Here is an 18,593-nt window from a genome sequence, read left to right on the forward strand (position 1 = left end):
GAGCCAGGCAGCCATGTTGGTGATGATCAGCCCTGTGCTTTCTATTTTTTATGATCATTTTGTTGGTAATAGTATATGGATGTTTTGTAGAGCGCGATCCCCCCACCCTCTCCACCCTTCTGCTCCCTCCACCCCCCCGACTCCGTGCCTTCTTCACCCCACCTTACACCCGCTTTGCATTCAGTGTGGATCTGGTGCGGGTCCTGCGGGCTCAATAGGGCTCTGTCCCCGGATAAAGGTTGCGGCCAGCTCCGGCTGCTGAGCCTGTCGGCCCCGGGAGGAGAGGCAGCAGCAGATGCAAAGGGGGAGGGAGGGCGAGGAGGAGGTTTGTGCAAGAAACCCAAGGGGTGGGCCAAGCAGAGGAGGGGAGAGAGCACAGGCAAAAAGGGGGTGTCTGTGTGTAGGAATTCCTTCTCACATTGGGGTGTCAGTGCTCTCCATAGCAGAGGTGGAGGTGACAGTCAAGGTGCTGGCACACCAGACTTCCTCCTTGCTGTAAGAAGACATGTTTATTTTTTTGGATTCCTGCAAACCTTTAGAACTTTTCCTTCTACTTTTTTTTACGTTCATCCTGCGTGTGGGGTGGGCTAGAACGTGGAGGCGACTCTGTTTATCTCCTTTAACCGCTTCGTGGCCGTGGTGCCACTGTATAAAACTGGCCGTGCCACCTTTTTGAATTAAAAATCACTGGTCGGGGCATCGACCGTGCCATCGTTAAGTCGAATGATTTCATTCGGAAATCCGTGAAAGTTTAGCTACTTCCCAGATGTGCCTGGCGCATGTGCGTTACGATATATACGATGCAAAAATCGCATTCGCAATGGGGATCGTCTGAATGGCGAGGGTAATTGATGCAAATGAGAAAGGATCTATGGCGTTCAGATATATACCCAGGGCTTCTGAGAAGGTCTGTGCCCAGATGGCAGCACTGGAGAGCTCGAGGAGCCCTATGAAAAAGATGCTTTGATTGGCACCTCCAACTTCAACTAGCCATGCGCTGCTCACATTTCAGCCACGTCAGTGTGCGGGCCTGTTGGTACCCCTCCATTTGACAAAAGTAGATTTTTCAAGAAGCCTGTCTGAAAATTCCTGACCGAAGAGTGACTGCAGCCATTCAATTGTTTTGGGTTTTCTGACAATGTCCCTCGTTCTGATAAGAAACAAGAAAGATTTTCCCCGTTGATGCGATCAAGAGCGAACAGCGATTATGCCCCACTAACTATTCGATTAAAATCAAGGTCCTGAAAATGAAAATTCTACTGGTGTATGGCCGGTTTAAGTCCAAATGTAAAATGCCTCTTGTGGACATTAATTAACCTTACAGCCGAGAACTAACTACTTATCTGACCCATCGTAGAGTTACTGTCTAGTTAACGGACATTGTTACACTTGGTCTGGACATCTAAGCTTTAAAAAGCCTCTGGTCACAAAGGGGTTAACTTTGGAGGCGCTGTGGCTAAAGCTGACCAGACACTAATCGGACAAAAACCACTCCATTCCCTGATTCACGCTAAGCAGCATTCATGGGGGAATCTGCACGCCCCCCCAAGCACCAGGCTTTTGTATCCCGACAGCGACTGGTGCGCCGCTGTCAGAATACCCCAACAGCTAATTGGCTACATTCATTGTTCGGGTAGGAATTTGCAGACCAGCTTCTTGAAAAAATCGTCTTTTGTCAAATGGAGGGGTACCAACGGGGCCACACTTAGCTGAAACGTGAGCAGTATATGGCTAGTTGGAGGTGCAAATCTAAGCATCTTTTTCTTAGGGCTCTCTGGGCACAGACCCCTTGGGTATAGATTTGAATGCCATGGATCCTTTCTCATTTGCATCATTTAATCATGCCATTCAGCTGACTTGTTGTCACATTCAGTGTTGGTATTGTCATGATTGCTGTGCTGCACATGTGTGGGACTTTGACATTTGACAGGAAGCATCAGGGCTGATTTACTGAAGGGGCTGACAGTCTTCACACAATAGGGATACATTTGCACATGTGATTAGGATCTCTAGCGGCAAGAATTGGGGATGTTTGGCGGCGGAGCTACTTGAGCGCTGTGCACAATTTGTACAAAAAAAATGGACGCCCCTGTTCGCATTTAACCGCTCATCCGAGCCTCTGGACGCAGACGGTTTGCAACCAGGGACAGCCGTTCTGTCGGCAGCTAACTGGCCATAGCAAAGAGTGCTGCTGCATCCAGAGACGGCGTTTAGGCGCATCTGAACGCAGCAATCTGGCCGCCCGTGTGAAAATTCTCTTTAGTGTCCCCATAATGGAAAAATCGGACTTATTTAGTCTGAATGCGATTGAATAATTGCAGTTAATAGAAACACAATTGATGGTGTGAAGATTCTCAGCTCCTGTAATAAACCAGTCCGGTTGTGTCCTTGCTAAGCCAAGGGTTAAGTAATCATAGGCTGCGATAGGCATGTTTTCATCCTTGTTTACCCTGCACACCCCAGTTCAGCTGAGGATTTCTGCATGTCTGTGTTTTCACCGCCTGTGTATGTGTCAGCCACAGTCGGTCACCTGAAGTTCACAAGGTTGGGGGAAGGGAGGGAGGGGTCAGGTTGTTGCTTCCCATTTGCAGCCATTTGCTCTCTGCAGACAGATCACGATCAATATCCATAACATAAATATATGTATGCATGTCTCTGACACGGTAGGAAGAAGAATAGAGGCGGGTGATGGCTGGAGGGGTTGGCACCGTGCAGAATAGGCATTAATAAGCCCACTCCTAAAGGCTCTGGTGGCTCGTCATCATTGCAGTTCTTGCATATTTTCCTGATCCTTTTTTTTTCTCTCCATTCTCTCGGGTGGTTTTGCGTTCGATGTTCGGAGCTGGACGTTCGCTTAGCTCGCTCCTGCTACAGTTTTCTAAATGTATTTTTCACGATCTGCCTTGCTAAGGGGGTCTGGTCTGAAACCCGGAGAAACGCAGTCTAGTCCAATGAAGCTTTTCAAGTGTTAGCAGCAGCCTTCTTCTATAAATCAGTCTGGGGGTTATCCCGCAGACCAAATTAATCTTTTTTTTCTTTATTCCCTTTTATCTTTCACAAAGAGCAGCATGGAGGCAAGCAGACTCTTTTCATGGCCTTTTAAAATAATTTTAAAAAAAAGCGCAGTCTGCGTCCAGTGTCTGGGAGACGAATAGGGTTTACTATTCACGTGTTACATATTGCTTTTAGTATTATGATCAGCATGTGAAAGATGAGCAAGGAAAATAACCCAGCCAAAAAAAACCTGCCAACTGTCATTTTTTGCAAAGTAGAGAATGGCAGTTGTGCAGAAAAAGCTGGTTGAGTGTGCAAAGGGTTAAGACAAGAGATGGTGCAGCAGTTGTATCCATTGAAAGTCCACTAAATAGTCAATGTTAACTGTGTTGGGCTGTAATTGTTTCTGTGCTGTGAAGTATTGAAGAGCTCTGCAGAAGGCGACCTCTGCTGAACAGTAGATGTATGTTTAAGTGGCAGAACCATGTGACCTTGACCCCGACCTCAGCTACTCCCCTTCAGCTCTGAGTCATTCTCCATTTTAGCTGAGTCACTGTGGGCCTGTACAGTGCCTTTTGTGCTTTCACTGTCTCTCTCTGACAGGCTCATTGTAATCCAGAAAACTCCCAGCTCCTCTCCGTTTCAGCTGGCAAAGTTAGAACATCAAGTCTTTAAAAGTCGTGTGGTCAGAGCCCAGCATCAAGTTTATTCAATAATACCGTCCCACAGTATTTGTGCTGAGGATTGTGCAGAGGTTCACAATACTTTTAAAGGCATATTCCACGTTTTGCTTAAAGGAAACAAATGTGCATTTAATAATTAGTTTGCATTGATGCCAGGCAAGCATCGAAGTTGTAATCAGTGGAATGCACAGGCTCCTGCAGACTATTCCTCCAGACCAGTGTTTCTCCACCTTTTTTTCAGTCACGGTACCCTTTAAAAGTGCAAAATCTCAAGGAACCCCAGTCTAAAATGTCATAGATTATAAAGGGGACACCATTCAAAAATACACAAAGTGGGTTTCCCCCTTCACATCAAAGTGTCCCCTTGAATTCAAGATTCCCCCTTGCACATCTGAGTTCTCCCCTTGCACAATCCGAATCCAATCCTTTCACATCCAAATTCACTCCTTTCATAACAGAAGCCCCACATTCTTATCAGAGTTCCCCCCTTTCACACCTGAGTGCACCACTTTCACATCTGAGTTTCCCCCCCCACTTTCACATCTGGGTTCCCCCTTTCACAACAGAAGCCCCACTTTCTTATCAGAGACCCCCCCTTTCACATCTGTGTCTCCCCCTTTCACATCTGGGTTCCCTCCTTGCACATCCGAAGCCCCACATTCTAATTAGAGTTCCCCTTTTACATCAGGAGCTGAGGTCTGACCAGCAAAACTCCATTTATTCCAATAAATGAAAAATGTGACAGCAGGAGAGCCCAATCATGTGACTTTTCAAAGTCACGTGACTGGCCTCTCCTCCAGTCCCAGAGTGTAGACGTAATGCAGAGAGTACTCAGTAGGACACTGCAGGCTCCATACTGCAGCCTGAGCTTTATTAAAAGCATGTAAAATGCAGGTGCATTGTGGAGTAAATGCTGTGGTATAGGGGTGTCTACACTCTGCTGGATATAGACCCCTTGGTGATTTGCAGATCTAAAAAAAACATACAGCCACTTGAACTTCAGTCTTGCACAGTTGTACGAGCTCCTCTCCTGTACTGAGATTCCTTACTCTGATTTCACTGCACACTGTGAGCTTTGCACACTGTGAGCTTTTCACAGTGTTCATTAGAAGCTGCAGCAAGTCAGAAAAAGCCCACTGCATTTCCTGGCTGGTGGACATTCAGCATCATCTAGCTCTTTCCTTCCCAGCCTGACTGTCTCTGGCCTGCTCCTTTCATTGATTGTATTTCTATTCTTTCAATCATGGAGGGTCACATGTGGGTGATATCCACCTATCAAGGCATTTGATATTTGCATGAATCCTCCCGAGGCACAGATTACAGATGAGACCACTTTATGTGTATTTTAAAGAGATGTTCTTCATTCCACTATTCACTTCAGTCACCATGGCTGGATGGAGCACCTCCCAGGATGAGTTGCCATTTTTAAACGCTATTCTTCTACAACACTATTACTCCAAGAAGAGAGCGCTCCAGTACAGTTCCTGTGAATTGGATTTGCACTGTCATGGGACAGTGAAGATCACAAAAAAAGGTACAGAGCTAGTGAAATGACTGCCATGTGATCGCTGTGGCCAATCACAGGTTTACAAAATGTCTGCCGTTAGCACTTAGCTTGCGATTGGTATGGTAGAGGAAAGGGAGAGCTTCCTCATCCCCAGCCAATACCAGTGCTATCCAATACCAGTGCCAGCCAGAACCAATGGCATCCAGTACCAATGTCATCCACCACCATTGCCTTAAAGTATCAGCGCCATCCATTACCAGTGTAATCCAGTTCTAGCCAGAACCAGTGCCTGATTACTACCAATGTCGGCGGTTTTGTCGGTTTCTACAGTCCTTGCATGCCAGGGCCCCAATAAATGCGATAGGAAGTCAGAACATCAGGGTTTATACCAAAGGTAGGCAAACACCTGCTGTAGTGCAACTACAAGTCCCATAAGGCATTGCAAGACTCTGACAGCCACAGGTATGACTCCCAGACGCAGATGCATTATGGGATTTGAAGTTTTACCACAGCTGGAGGGCCAGAATTTGCCTACCCCTGGTTTAGAAATTACATGTATGTGTGTGTGTGTACTCTATATGCTCTATAACTAATGTACCTTTTTTAAGATATATATTCATTTGCATGTCCAGAGTAATAGTCAGTTGAACTACGGTATCATAGCTCTGGAGAACGGTCTGTACAGAAATGGGGGGTAACATGCTGGTCCTGAAGTGGTGAAGGTTGTGTTAAATGGTATTTTAATTATACATAGGAACTTGGTTGTATACTGTAAAGCGGTGACAATACAAGGCTTCAAAGTTTTAATTCACAAGATTGGCGGTGCAGAAAAATAAATCTTTGGCGGGTAAAAACTTGAAACATATTTATGTATTACAGCTGTGCATTTATCTCTGCCTCTTTGAGTTCTACTTCCTGTGCAGCTAAAACAAAATTGATGGAGGGCTTCTTTAAATATAGTTCTATTGGCTTGTAAATAACTGTTGCTTTAGCAACACTTTGTTAAAAAAAAGTTTTTATCGTTTCCTGTGAATTACTCATAAAACCCACCATGCGAATGATAGCTGGCTTAATCAGAAGGAGAGGAAGCTGCAATAGATTAGCCAGACGCGTGACCTTCTTACAAGTTTGTTTGCAGTGATGTAAGATTTTATACTGTGGCAGTTTTAAAATCTATGTAAACACATTTGTACATCCTTTGACTTGTGTGTATTGCATGGGTAGGCAACATTGGCACTGCGGCTGTTGTGGAACTATAAGTCCCATGAGGCATTGCAAGACTCTGACAGCCACGGTGTAATGTGATTTGTAGTTTCAGAGCAGCTGGAGTGCCATGGTTGCCTACCTCTGGTGCAGTGTTTAAAACTGTTATCATTATGGTCCATATATCGCAGCATTTGAATGATTGTAAATACCTTTAGTTCCTTCTGTACCTTGGTCATGATCACTTCCTAGTTCCTCTACAACTCCTTGTGCAAGATGTGGGTGGAGAAATTTTCCAGCTTGTGATATGTCCTAAACACATCACTACTGCTTTTTCATGACCTTTTCTCAGGACAGCACAGAGCCTATTTGTGCTCTGGCTTGATATCAATAAAATGATTTAAAAAAGACTGTATAGGCAATTAGGGATGCACCGATACTGGTATCGGTATCTGTGCCGCTAACCAGTATTTGGGTGAGTTCTCCTACTTGCCTAAATGCTCCCGATTGTGGAACTTCTGATATCTGGAAGCCAGGCAGCGAGTCATTAGATGCTGCCCGGCCTCCTTATTGGCCAGGAAGTTGACTCCATGCTTCCTCATCACCATGGAGCTGGCTTCTCTGCCAATTAGGAAGCCGGACGGCGTGTAATGAGTCGCCACCCGGCTTCCTGATTAGTTGGGAAGCTTGCCAATCAGAAAGCCGGGTGGCAAGTTATTACCCGCCCTCCGGTTTCCTAATTGGCTAAAAAGCTGTCTCAATGCTACTTTCGTCACCTGGGGACGAGGGAGCATGGAGCCGGCCTCCTGGCCAATCAGGAAGCCGGACGGTGTGTAATGACTCACCGCCCGGTTTCCTGATTGGCCAGCTTCCCGACCAATCAGGAAGCTGGGCCGTGGAGTCATGATCCGCAGGCAGCCTGTAGTGGTTGGGCTTACTGGGTCCTCCCCACAGCTTTGCTTTCTGCACAGGCTTTGCACAGCACAGGGATGATATCACTGTTACTTTTACAGGGTAATAATTGGGTTTTAAAGGCATGCACACAAATATTTATTTCCTTTTGTGGCTATTGAGGACTATATTTAAATAACTGCTTTTGTGCCCGGAGTTCTGCTTTAACAGATTCACTCCAAGCAGCTGCAAAATGAATCCAGTTACTTTTTTTTATTTATTATTATTATTATTACAGGTATTTATATGGCGCCTACAATTTACGCAACGCTTTACACAGTGCGCATTCACATCAGTCCCTGCCCTCAAGGTGCTTACAATCTAAGGTCCCTATCTCACATGCATACATACAGGGACAATTTGGAAAGAAGCCAGTTAACCTTCCAGCATGTCTTTTGGAGCGTGGGAGGAGACCGGAGTACCCGTAGGAAACCCATGCAAGCACAGGGAGAACATCCAAACTTCTTGTAGATAGTGATTCGAACAAGGGACCCTCTGTGCTACAAAGCAGAAGCGCTAACCACTATGCCACTGTACTTTTTCTGGGGCACCACAAAATGTCTTTTAGTGTATACTGAAAGCAATAGTATCTGGCCTGATCAATCTCATGTCCTTGCATATGGCCCATCTCTTCCACAGGGTCACTGTTTACAATTTATCTTACAATTTGGGACAGGTCCATTTTTTGGCCCATTGATACTTGTTGAGGGTCCATTGAAAATGAACAGGCATTCCAAAATAAAAGAACGTCAATACATGCCAAAGTTTGAAAATGAACAAGTGTGCCAGTTGGAATGCTCAGTCATAGGCACCACACATTATTATGAATACAGAGATTTACCATGTACCCATTTGGGTTCCTGAATTGCATTATTGTTTGTACACACATTTTTTGTGTGCATTTTTAGCCTTGAGCGTTTTTGCTTTACCGAACGGAAAGCTAGTTATTAGAGGTGGAGATGGCTGCAAAACAAACATTGAAAACCATGTGAAAAATGCATATTGCGCTTCTTGAAATGGAATGGGACCAAGTGCATACAATCACACCCCAAAAAGGCTCCTGTACTTTTTTGAGCATTGAGCAACACATCACTAAGATATGAATGGGCACAATAGCATGGAAATCTGAGTGTCGAGCTTGAAAGCGCTTCTGAAATCACCCCAGCGTGAATAGAGAAAGTAGCCGCATCTGTCTGGCAAGGTTGTGTACATCCCAAGACTTGATGAGCAGATATACTAATTCTTTGCCAGGTATACCAGTTCTCTTATGTGTTTCTTAATCTGTGTATTTAAATGTTTGCCTGGAGATTTAAAACATAAGGCCGGTTATAACCCTCCCTTACTTTGGGCTTTAAGTATTTGAAACCCTACTCCTAAACCTTTTAGATTGTGAATGGAGTGGAGCCAGAGGGCAGGTTCACACCATTTTCTGGACCAAATCTGGTCCAGATCTGGTCTGGAAAATGATGTGAACCTGCCCGCAGTTCCAGTGCATTCCAGACCAGACAAAATGAGACAGGCAGTATTTTTATTTTTCTGGTCTGGTCCGGAACGGACTGCGCTGGTGTGAACAGAGGCCAGAAATTGCATAGGGATACATTAGGATGCGTTTTGGGTCTGGAAACAATCTAGTCTGGTCTGGAGATTATCTGGATGTGGTGTGAATGGGCCATGAAAGGGTGGATATAGTTTGTCCAAATATAATCAAATTTGGAGAAAAATGTTACTAGGGTTTTTTTTTTTTTCCTTTAATATGTGCGGCAGTATCTGCCGAGAACATATGAATACCAAAGAAGTAATTAAGCAGTATCAAATTGAATTAAATGGGTTTTTTGTTTTGCATTTAATGTATTTTATGCATTTTTTAACTTAAACGTCAATTTTATTGAAACAAAACTTAGGAACAAAGATATTTAAAGCGATATTAAAGTCAAAAGGTGTTTAAGCCATTTCAAATACTGATTGAATCACTTGTAATGAATGCTGCTTCTTGATGTGAAAAAGTTAGTTCCCTGTAGAATCATCTGGTCTCCTGAGCATTGGTCCTGATATCCTGTTTTAGGGTGTCTCCTTTCTTTTGCAGGGTCCTATGGAGCTTGCTTGATGAAGGGGATCCTGTGTGACCCCGAAACGTTGCACTTGTGTGATATGTCGCATCCAGGTCTATAAAGACGTATCATATCTGTATTTGGAGTGCCGGTGTTCCATTCATATGATGCACATGTGACGATGCCATCTGTTGACCACAGTTGCATGCACCTTCTCATTCTTGGATTAAGCAATGCGATGGGTATATGGACTTCTACATACAGGCACCGCCAGACAATCTTCTCCCCTGCTTCCATCCCTGTTCCTCCTTCCTCCCTTCTCCAAGTTAGTAGATGGATGGTTGCTGGAGACTGATCTGTGCCGTGTGATCTTGTACTGGACAGTACAGTTCAGGGAAACCAAGCTGAGGGAGTTGGAGCTGTTAGGAAACACGATGATTGTGTTTGGGCAAACGTGTAGGGAGATGCTTTGCTGGGCAATGTATATTTGTTTGATTTGGATTAATTATTGAATAAACGTTTGATAGTTTAACACTTCTTTAAATACAAAAGTCAGAAAAATACAACTCTTGTGTCAAATACGGCATACATAAGCAACGAGTACTAATTATCATCACAGAAAAGGTGCATTGAGTGACCAATGTTGGCTTTCATGCATTTTAGATCTATGTAGTCCAACCTGTTTCAATTATAGATAAGAGGAAGCCCTCCTGTTGGCAACCAAGGCCTTGTGAGGACAAGTCGGTCACAACCAAGCCTAAAAATATGGGCAAATAGTTTGGGGTTTTGGCTTCATGCATCTGGTTAATTTTTTAGCACAGGTATATACAATTTAATATGAAATTCAGGTGCCAGTCTGTCCAATCCAGGAGCCAGCAGGATGTTTCTTTGGGAGCCAGCTCCATTGACAACAACTTAGATATTAGGTGCCATCTGTAACCTTTAAGAGCCATTGGCTACCTACCTAGCTCCTGGGAATTGTCCAGCCCTGTATTGGAAATGATGGTGCATTATGTCAACAGTAGTCAAACCTGCCATTGGAATATGTTTGTACTCTTGAGGAGGCTGCAGAATGATGCAGGTCCTTGTGACTAGGGTTGCAGCTGTGTTTTAATGTGTATTCATGTCAAATGAAAGTCACTATGCACTGTAATTTATGTCTGTGGTTACCTCAAATGTCTGTATGCTGTTTGTTGTATATGGCTATACTCACCACAAGTAAACTCAGGCAGCCACTTGTGGTCACTACCCAGATTATTATTAGTGATGTCTGTTCACTATACAGTGAAAGTTCTCTCTCTTCAGTAGGAATGGTTTTCATTTACGGCCTTGGACCGATTCTGTTGGTTGGATTGGAGAAAGCTTTTATATGAGCATGCACTATTTTTAGGTTTACATGACATCTATCTTATTTAAAGAAGAACTTTTCAAATTAACCCTTGCAGTGGGGCTACCCCCACACTGCAAGGATTAAGGACTCATTTCGGTTCAGGGGCTAAAAAAAGTATATATTCACCCGATCCTTGGTCCTGCGGCAGTGATCGCTCACCCCCTCCACTTTGGTTGTGGTATATCTCTCTGCTTCCTCGCTTCTAGTAGACCTGCATTAGACGTGACGACGGCACGCGTCCTTAGACTACCTGAGCATGGGAGAGAAGAGCCTGCGGGGGACTTGTCTAGCAGCCAGATGGGACTGAAATCAGGGGAGTATATTTTTCCTCCCTAGACCAAAATCGGCAATCAACCCTTGCAGTGCAGGGGTAGCCCCATTCTAAGGGTTAATTAGAAAAAAAATACCCAGAGTTCTTTAAAGCTAAAGCAGCGTGAAACTCTTAAACCTTTTTTTATAATAGTGAATCCAGATCAAACAAATATACATTGCCCAGCAAAGTATTTCTGTACTTTTTTGCCCAAGCACTTGGGGTCATCATGTTTCCAAAGGGCTCTCTGATCTGGCTGTCCAGTACAAGATCACAAGAGATCGTGCAGACTCCACTAGCTGTCCATATGTTAGTTTGGAGGAGAGGAAGGGGCAGCAGGGAGAAGGAGTGTCTTGCCTTGCTGTGTTTGTGGTGGCTCACACAGCTTACTAGCACACACAAGGGGGGCTCCAAGGGAAAGGAGCCACCCTAAAATAGGATATCGGGGCCAGTACTCGGGGGACCAGATGATTCTGCAGGAAACTAAGACTTTTAAACATCAAGAAGCAGCATTCATTGTAAGTGATTTCATCAGCATATGAACTAGCTTAAAAACCTTTTGACTTTTTAATATCACTTTTACTCCTAATTATGCAGACTCTCCTTCCTGTTATGTCACTGATGAGGTCTGATTTAAAAAAGAAACAAACTGCAGCATCTTAAAAGAAACCAACCCTGGGAGAAATCTGTAGACTGCTATTCCTGACCTCTTTCTGGGAATGCTGATTATATCTGGTTGTCTCTAACCTCAGTTTGTACTGCGTCAAAGACCTGGGAACAAGCATGCAGCCTATGAAGGCAGAAATCTTGATCTGAATACTTGTTGTGAGACAGTGACTCAAAAATATGGAAACCATTGGATTAGTAAGACAGCCAGGCAATATCATTTTCAAAAGAAAGGGTTAGCTGTGGCATCCTATTTGTTTCTGTCTGTTCAGCTATTCCTCGATGCATTTGGCAGCCAGAGGCCATGTTTTTGGTATAGTCTGTAAATAATGGAGCTCCGAGAGATTTATTTTTTTATTATTCGTAACTAATTTTATGACCCTTCACACCAGGGCGGTTAGATTGCGCGGATTTGTCCGCGCTGAACTGCCGACATGAACGAGCCCTCCTTACCATCTTGTCTTGAATTGTATTGTAATTGTAATGTCTTCCTTTATATTGTAAAGCACTGCGCAAACTGTTGGCGCTATAGAAATACTAGGTAATAATAATAATAATCCCGTAAATTCCTATGGGGACCGTTCATGCAATTGCGCGGCATCGCGTGATCCGAACCACCTGCTGCCCGAAATGCTCCCTGAGCCTTGGATTCCATACAAATTTTAATGGAAATGTGCGTTTTTGGGGTGTTTTTAATTGCATTTCAGCGCTCAAACACAAATAAAAAAACAACAAAACCGCCCTTTTAAAATTCGTATGGAAACCGCACAGAAATGCATCCACCATGGTGTGATGGGGCCTACAGGAAGGCAGTGAAAGGGGCCCATAGGTCTTTACCTGTGACTTTTAGTACAAAACTTGGTCAAGAAACACACCAGCCTATTGATTGGAAAATGAAGGAGCATCAGCACCCTGATGAAGTCGTCATTGTGCTTTCCCCTTCTGAATGTATAGCGTGTTAAACTGATCACATTGTACACTCTAAGAAGATTTCAGGAAGCTGATATAGATCATTTGAGCTACTTGTGCTAGCTGTATTTAAAATTATGTGTAAGAATATTTTAAGGAATACATAAGTAGCTTAATGGCAATTAAAAAAAGAAACTCTCCTTGGAGTTCATATTCGAAACAAGTCAACAGTGGAAGCTGTAGATTTTTTTTTTTTACTCCAACTTGATTCTTTTTAAGAACTTCTATCCAATTCTAAGGGGAAGAAATTGAGTCCTAAGGCTGGGTTCACACCTAGGCGTATCGAATATGCGCATTTGTCGCTCGTTTCGTGACGCGCGTTTTTACCGCGGTAAAAAAAAACGTCCGACAAAAGCGTGTTTCCGAGGGCTACTTGGCTGTATGCCAATGGAAACGCGCGACAAAAACGCCCCAAAGAAGCTCCTGTACTTCTTTGGGCATAGGGCGTTTTGTAGCACGTTCATGCGGCCTGTAATACGCCCAGGTGTGAACCATACCCATAGGAAATAATGGGATTTCGGTGTTTGAGCGTTTTGCAGAGCGTTCGAACGCGCTACAAAACGCCCAGTTGCGAACCAGGCCTAAGAGACTCAAAAAAGTTAGGCCCAAGTATTTCTTTTTAACTTTGCTCTTACAGTTCTGGAATTTGTCTAGCTCTGTAGTAACTTGAAATAAGTATACAAAAACATGTGGTAAAGGTGTTAATACAATTTCTGTATTCCTCAATTTTTGTTGGTTTGGATTAACGACGAACATTATTTTTTGGCCTCTTTTTTGTGTATCTCCCTTTTGGATTTTGGATGGAGTCTAAGAACAAATGTGTAATGAAGTAGCTGTTGTTGGTCCCTGTGCAATTATATCCTGTATATACAGATGGTAATTAATCAGGGTACCTTTTTTATTTTCATATAAAGAACTACATCATCTTGTGATTCTATATTGCTTTTAACCGTTTGTTCTGCCTTATTCTCATACAAATGTTAATTATGTGAATTAAATGATACAGTACAATAACTGGTAATATGTATTAATTTCAAATATATGCAACTAGATAAAATTCTCATTGGACTATTGGCCTTCAGTTCAAAGGTTAAATGGCAGACGAATTAACAGCTGATAATTTGTCTTTAATATTACAAAATTAAATAATTCATGACTGGACCTTTAACATATATTATTGTTATAGTATGACTAAAAGACTGCTGATTTTGTAGAGACTGGAGAGAACAAAACATGTTTCCATACTATGTTATGTGATGTAAAATACAAATTGGATGAGAGTAGTTAGAAATTTGGGCCATTCCCAAACTCTTCCCACAAAGCTGGGAGCATGACATTTTCCAAAATGTCTTGGTATGCTGATGCCTTAAGAGTTCCCTTCACTGGAACTAAGGGGCCAACCCAACCCCTGATAAAAAACCCCACACCATAATCCCCCCTCCAGCAAACTTTACACTTGGCACAATGCAGTCAGGCAAGTACCGTTCTCCTAGCAACCGCCAAACCCAAAAAATATATAAGCAGGGGTTATCATCAATAAAAATTAGGGATGCACCGATATATCGGCGCCGAAACATATCGGCCGCAAATTGCACTTTTGGCATAATGCCGAAAGAGCCATGTTTCGGCCGATACATCGGCGCATCCCTGGTTTCTTTTCTCCCCGCTGGGCGCTGTTCCAGCGGGGAGAAAAGAAAGTGACAGCTGGCCGAGCGCTGCAGGACGAGAGCGTTGTGAGCGGCCGGCGTCTCTCCTCCCACACCGCTCAGCCGCCTATCATAGTCCGGCAGAGCGGTGTGGGGGCGGAGACAGCGCTGTCACAGGAGGCTGGGCTTTCCTCTCTACACCCCTCGATCAGCCTCCTGTGACAGCATGTCAGAGAGAAAAGCAATGTACACACACTCAGTGATCGCTGACTGTGTGTACATAATTGAGGATATGGTATGTTAACTATATCCTCAATTATGAATGAATGGGAGTGATCTACATCTCCCCCATTCATTCATAATTGTAGTTATAGTAAACATACCATGTTATCAATGAACAGGAACACTCATAGAGGATTCCTGTTCATTGATAACAGGGGACACAGAAAAAGAGATTGAGGACTCTGTGTTCTCAATCTCTTTTTCTATTTTAAAAGGGAAATATCAGGGGTCTGTTTAGACCCCTAATATTTCCCCGAAGCCCCTAAAAGTAAAGTAAAAAATAAAAATATTTAATAAAAAATGAATTAATAAATACAAATAAATATTAAAAAGTTTATAAAAAATAAAATATTAAAACAAAATTAAACATTTTCGGTATCGGTTTCGGCCTGACATTTTTTTTTATTTCGGTTTCATTTCGGTTTTAAAATTTCCATTTCGGTGCACCTCTAATAAAAATCACATATCAAAATTATCAGTGGATCCTGAAATGGAGCAAATGGCAATTGGCAGCTTCACTGACCAATAGGGAGTCTCTCTGGATGGGACAGAGCTAGGTTTGACTTTTACAGGAAGTCAAATTTTGCATATAATGTTAGCTGCTTAGAGCTCTACGTTTACTTAGTTTGGTATTTGTCTTTTTATAGACGGTGACCTCTGTGTATGCATTTTTAATCATATGCTTAGTTTGGATTGGCAAGGTTTACTTGAAATCAGATGACTCAAAAGGAATGGATGATAACACAAGGCATTTGTCCTTTACTCTACTAGATAGTAATGGCTCCATACAACTGTATAGCTGAGTAATTTTCATTACATAATATGAAGTACATTAACTGACTTTATAAAAGAGTCAGATGTTCCATGGAGTACGGCATACTTGAGCACTGTAGAATATTTGTTCAAACAGTGAGGGCTAACTGCTGGTATGACATACTTGTTTAGTACTTGACGATTGATTACTGTGAGGTACTTATGGAATGGATAAATATCAGAAACTGTGTGACCTAACACGGCCTTTGGAAGTTGGTAAAAGCATCTCGGCTCTAAAGATATAAACTTCTAAATAACATAGGATAAGGTGCCCCAAGAACTAATCGGTTATCTCTATGGTTTATTTCTTTTCCCTATCAGTTGTACTATTTTCTTAAATGGAAGTCCAGCCAAGACGCCTCTGTCTTTTGGTTATAGCATTACACTATATTCCTTATCACTGGGGGTGTCCACTTTTCACAATGGTGTCCTATTTAGGGGTAATTTTGCTGCAAAAAAGTAGTGTCTGGAAAGAAACCACTGAAAAGTTGAGTGCTGAAAGTCAGACTATACACTGTTAACTCTAGACAGAGTAGGACATAGAAAGAGTAGATGAAGCACATGTATGGGGTGTTGTTATAATAAGAAACACAATTGTTTTGTAAGGTGCATTTTTCTCAGTGGTATGTGACTGTCAGTTTACACAGCGCTTTACATACTATTTATTCACATCAGTCCCTGTCCTCAAGTAGCTTCCAGTCTAAGGTCCCTATATCTCGTATGCATACACACACATACACATACTAGGGTCAATTTAGACGGGAGCCAATTAACCTTCCAACATGTCTTTGGGGTATGGGAGGAAACCCGAGTATACGGAGGAAACCCATGAAAGCACGAGAACATGCAAACATCATGCAGATAGTGTCCTGGCCGAACCTGCAAACCTCTTTTAAAGGACTGTGGGGTATCTGATTTTTTTTTTTTTACTGTCAACTGTGTTTTAGGTGATTTTGGTGTTTTGACATCCTTGGACTGCAAAACCATAAAAATCAGAAATCTAAATTAAATGCTGTTCACTCTAATGGCATACAGGAATTGTACTGTCTAAAGTACACGTACACTTGTGTTACTACTGTGATCAAAAGTAGTAGTTCTATGAAACAGGTGCTTTGCCTCACTATAAAATTGTGCAGGTTAAAAAAAAAAAAGTATTTGTAGTTATTGCTTGTCCTGTAAAAGTTATTAGTGTTGTTAACAAGCCTCCCATGATGTAGATCAGCCATCTGATATTGTCTTGTTGGTGGTTTGGGGGGTGTACTGCACATCATAAGCAGCGTGTAGAGTGACCAACATTGCTGTACTCAACAGAGCCTCAGTAATGAGCGGCTACCGGGGTTGCAGGCATTCTACATATTGCCTATTAGAGAACATGATGTAAAGTGAGAGTAAATCTCTCCAAAGGTCTAGACAATTGTCACAGGAGCAGGTGTTCCCACTGGAAGATGTTTCCTCTCTTGCTGTTTTGGGTAAAATGTTGCATTTCCAATTACTTAAATAAAGAGGGATATCCAGTAGATGGCCATAAACACCTCACAGGGGTTCCAACCTTTCCTCAATCCTATCCAAAGCTAAATATAAAAAGTTATGGCTTTAGGTGAACATTAACTACACAGTTGTAGTTCAGCTGGTAGACAGCGCAATGTACTTTAAACAATACAGTTGAACTTCAAAATACTTTCAAAAGTATTTTTTTTTAAGATTGAATGGGGCTTAATTATAGGTGATAGATTAGGTTTCCATTTACACTTCTGTATTTTTCATGCAGTACACTTTAGATGTGTTTTACATGCAATGCCATTCATCCTTACAAAGAACAGTTCATTTGCTGGAAATCGGACAAACAATGCCCCACACAGGATTTTTTGAAAATCTATAGCCATAAAATGCAGAGCTTTGAATGAAGTCTAAAAGTGGATCTGCTTAAATCAACCTTATTTCGTGCTCAATTTTCACAATGTAGTCTAGCTGCTGTATGGACCAATCCTGCCTTTATCTTCATAAATAAGGTTCATTGTGAATTAGGATGGATGTCAGCATGATATATGTGGTGCATCAAGTCCTATAGTTTTTGTTGCTATACGCTGCAGAAAATGTACATATAGTATGTTGGCAAGGCTGGGAAGTATTTTCTAAACTTCTTTAACCCCTTCGTGACGGGAGACGTACACTGTACGTCCAGCCACAAAGGGACCAAATGACTTGTCACGTACACTGTACGTGACGAGTTATTTGCTGCTTTAGAGGGCTGTTAATCGCTGAGAATCAGCTTTTAACATTCATTAATGTATGCCCTTACTACAGAGGCATTCATTAATGAAAGGGTTAACCTTTTTCAGACACCCGATACCTTAATATCGGGTGTCTGAGAGTCAAAGCAAAGCGGACACAGATGCCGGCTTTTGCCGGCATTCTGACAGCTCGTATAGATCGAGAGATATCTCTCTCAAGCTATACTGGCTTTTTTTTTTTTCTTTCATGAATAGATACAAAATGTGTCTATTCCTACAATGTATCTATTCCTGGAAGAAGAATGTTTGTTTGCTGATCGTTGTTGCAACAATCAGAAAACATTTAGTAACAGCTGAATCCTGAACTGCTGCAGGATCAGTGTCACTAACTTATTATCGGCTGTTCTGAAGTTTGAAGCAGCCTGATAATAACCAAAAATTTATTAATTTATCATGCAGTAACAGTGAGATTAATTCACAAAATCTGCTTGATATAATTAAATAAATAAAATAACATTTTTAAGTAAAAAAAAAAGTGAAAAGTGTAAAAAAAAAAAAAATTGTGAAAAGGGTAAAAAAAAATAAAAAAATGTGTAAAAAATAAAATAAAATAAGGGACAAATAAATGAATGTATTTATTGCATTTTTTTAGCTGTGCTGGTTTTGTAAAAAAAATACTACAAATCAAAACTGGGAAAAAAGTGTTTTTTTTAAACGGTTTTTTCCTCTTTTTTTATATTTTATTTGTCCTAAGTGAGGCGTTAGACGCACATATGTGATATAAATATGTAGCCCTATCTGTCCTCTAAAAAACAATATATAATATGTGTGGGTGCACTTTGTAAGAAAGTATATTACTGACGTGGAAGAATCACACAGCAAAAATGTCAAAAGTGTGTC

The 18,593-nt window shown here is 42.1% G+C and overlaps 1 protein-coding gene across 1 annotated transcript in view; it reads left to right on the forward strand.

The window, feature by feature from the left end:
• ZNF827 (zinc finger protein 827) overlaps positions 1–18,593 on the forward strand; it is a 161,192-nt gene that overhangs the window by 746 nt on the left and 141,853 nt on the right. The window lies entirely within an intron of this gene.

Source organism: Nanorana parkeri, unplaced genomic scaffold, assembly GCF_000935625.1.
Source record: "Nanorana parkeri isolate BGI_ZX_2015 unplaced genomic scaffold, ASM93562v1 scaffold104, whole genome shotgun sequence".
Taxonomy (NCBI): Eukaryota; Metazoa; Chordata; class Amphibia; order Anura; family Dicroglossidae; genus Nanorana; species Nanorana parkeri.